The sequence below is a fragment of the Arvicola amphibius genome, chromosome 2, assembly GCF_903992535.2.
Source record: "Arvicola amphibius chromosome 2, mArvAmp1.2, whole genome shotgun sequence".
Classification (NCBI taxonomy): Eukaryota; Metazoa; Chordata; class Mammalia; order Rodentia; family Cricetidae; genus Arvicola; species Arvicola amphibius.
In genome coordinates this window covers 180,291,443-180,294,930 of record NC_052048.2, presented here as the reverse complement: position 1 = coordinate 180,294,930, position 3,488 = coordinate 180,291,443, and the positions used below count along the sequence as shown (strand labels likewise).

General features: G+C 47.1%; 1 pseudogene; it reads right to left on the bottom strand.

Moving 5' to 3' along the window:
• Nucleotides 1-1,027: 1,027 nt before the first annotated feature.
• Nucleotides 1,028-2,550, bottom strand: LOC119807415 (annotated as a pseudogene).
• Between the last annotated feature and the right edge of the window lie 938 nt (nt 2,551-3,488).

Below are 3,488 nucleotides of genomic sequence, written 5' to 3'. Positions count from 1 at the left end.
CTTCTGCCGTTAAACTATTGCAAGACCCTGCCTCAAAAATAAGATAAAAGCACAGGCATCTATTACTCTCTGTTTCCTGGCTGTAGATGTGATGTGGCCACGGGCGGCACTCTCTTGCTGCTGTGCCTTTCCCACTGTGACGACTCGGACCATGGCACTGTGAGCTAAAATCAACCTTCCTAAGCTGTTTTTGTTAGAGCAAGAAAATTAGCAAATAGAACATTTTTTCCCAGAGGTTTAGGGAACACTTTATCAAAATTTTAATTTAACTCCCTGGGGGGAAAAATGAATGCTTTTCCTTACAAACAAATATTTATTTTCTTAGGTTATAAAATAAGAATGTTCCCTTTGTGATATATTATACTGAAATACCTGAGCCCAGCCGGGCGGTGGTGGCACACGCCTTTAATCCCAGCACTCGGGAGGCAGAGGCAGGCGGATCTCTGTGAGTTCGAGGCCAGCCTGGTCTACAAGAGCTAGGTCTAGGACAGGCTCTAAAAAAGCTGCAGAGAAACCCTGTCTTGAAAAACCAAAAAAAAAAAAAAAAAAGAGAGAAATACCTGAGCCCAACCGATGTGGGATACCCTTATGTATGCTGTGAATATGTCTTATTACCATTGGTTAATAAAGAAGCTGGTTTGGCCAATAGCAAAGCAGAATAGAAAGAAGGAGGAGTCTGGGAGATGCCAGCAGCCAATGGAGCGATACACAAATGATTACAAATAGGCTAATATTTTTTTTGCTTTATAGAAGCGCTTTATTTGAAGAAATATTACAACATATAAAAACTACATCAAGTCTTGTTTGATACCTGCATAGTGGCAGATCAGATAGAATACAGAATTAAAAACCAAAATTCTTTAAAATCCAGAATGTACAAAGTACTGCACAGCTTGATCACAAAGTAAACCTCACACAAACAGCTTAGAGTCAGTCATGGCCACAGATACTGTGCACAACATTGCAAATCATTGGGCTCAACAGCTTAAAAGCATCAGTGTATGTGGGGTTCTGGAAGAGAGCAGAACTATTCCGTCCTGGCAGTCTCCTTTACTTTAACTGCATCCGAGGTGATCTCTTGAGCTCTGGCCAACATACAGAGCTTTATCTCGAGGCTCATGGCTTTGGCCAATGGTGGTGGCACAGCGTTACCCACCTGCCAGCGTCTGTCCAGGATGTTGCTGAAGAACCGGTAGGTGTCTGTAAAGTCCTGGGAGCAGGCACCCTCCCACAGGCTCAACATCCGGTGCTGCTCTGGGTGGGGAGCATGGCCCTGCCTGCCCATGGGCTCAGAGGTGGTGAAGAAGCCATCCCACTCCAGGCGCCCATAGAGGCCTGCCCAGTGTTTGCACTGGTTTCCAGTGTGCGGCAGGCACCAGGGGATGAGGGTGTTGAACTGCCTGGCCGTGGGGTTGCAGGACTTGCAGCTTCCTTACAGGAACAGACCCCGCATATGGCACATTCTGCTTCTCATAGAAAGTGGTAGCATAGTTTCTGGTCTTAGTACCGTCCCTCGGCAGCACTTCTGTATTGGCCAGGTCACACCAATCTGATCCCGGGAGTAGTGGGATGTTCCACAGGCTGGCAGCCACCAATGGGCTCATGTCCTTGCAGATATAATCCCTGAGGATGGGCTGGTAGTGTGAGCCTCGCAGTTGCCTCTGGAACCAGGACTGTGGCTCTCCATTGTAGGAGATCTCAGGTGCCGAGGCTCCCTTCTGGATCTCAGGGAGGTTCAAACATGGTATCCCGCGCCATGGTGTTTCGGAAGGGGCCCGAGGTCAACCTGGCGATGTTGCTAACAAACTTCTTGTCATGCACCACAACACTCAGTTGGCAGGCACGAGGTGCAAACACATGCAGAGGCTCTGGAAACAGAGGCAGCTTCTCTCCTGGGGCTGCAGCCAAAATGATGGCCCGTCTCCGCATCTGTTCCAAACCATACTGTCCAACCTGCAGCACACCAAAGGTGCACTGGTGGACCATGCGGACTAGGCAGCAGTGTGAGCTTCAGCACCATGGAGCGCTTTAAGGACACCAAGTTCCTGACATTGTCCAACAGGAAGAAATGCGGCCGGTAGTAATCGCAGTCGCTGAGGATGGAGACCACCAGGGAGTTTGAACTTGGATTAAGTATGGGAGTTGAAACGGTTCAGGCCGCTGAAACCTTGGCACCGTAGTCCACCACACAACATCTCCACATTGCCCTTCTGTGGCAGCCTCTGGCCCAGGGAGCTGGTCACCTTGCCAGCCATGACCAACTTAAGCAGCACATTACAGTCCTCTATGAACACCGTGGAGCCAGGGTTATCCAGCCGAAATGCCTGGGCTGCTGGGTCCCACATCTTAGTGGCCCACAGTGTCTCAGAGATGCCTGCTTAGTGGAAATCCTTCTGACAACCCTCCACAACCAGAAAAGGCAACCGGAGTCCGCAACTTGGGCAATTTGATGGCTGTTCTGGGCTCTCTGGGCTCTGGCACCTGACTCTCTGTCTTTCCTTTATGAGTTAATTTATATGTAACAGCTATCCAGTAAGAAGCCTGAGCCATCAGCCAAGCAATTATAATTAATGTTAAGCCCCAGAGTGGTTATTTGGGAACAGGCGGGCAGGAGAGAAACCTCCAGTTACATCAAACGAACCCTGTATCACTGTTAAGTTCAGCTTCTCCAATCCTGAATCAGTAACAAAAGGCAGAACTGGATCCCAATACACTTACTTCTGTCCAGTGGGGCAGAATTTGAGGGTTTCATTTCAAGGAATCATGAAAGAAGTTTGGAACTTGAGAGCCAACCTGGGAAAACAAAAAACATTAATGGAAAAACCAGCAAAAAAAAATATGGAGTTACAGAGGAAGAATTTCTTGACTCTAAGTATGATCGTAAATTGCACTGGTAGGTGACTATGGGGAGACTACCCCTCTCTCTCTCTCTCTCTCTCTCTCTCTCTCTCTCTCTCTCTCACACACACACACACACACACACACACGCGTGTCTGTGGACAGTTTTCACAAGGATCTTTGAGACATGGAAATTCTGTCCTTCCCTATAATAACGGGATTGCTCTGCCCTCTCCTTCAGAGGCATCAACCCCACCCACCTCCTCTACCCCCACATCACTAAAATAAGCAAACAGAAGCCATAGCCTGAAGCCAATTCCAAAAGGCCTTAGGCAGATCACATTGGTTTTGCATCAAATTTATTGCTGAGTTTCCCTGGCTCCTTCTGATTTGCTTTATTGCTGATTTTAATCTTGTTTGTTTTAGGCTTCTGAGTCTTGGCTGCAAAATACCTAACATACTCTTTGTAGCTAGAACTGTATAAATAAGATGCATCACACTCCCATTATGACCTCACTATATCATCCGAATTATGCAGCACCCATAGGTGGCCTGTATTTGTAATCATTATTCTCAACTCTAAATTAATACAATGAATTTAGAAACCCCTCCACCTCTCATCAGAGTAGATAACTGAGTGTTCTATTATA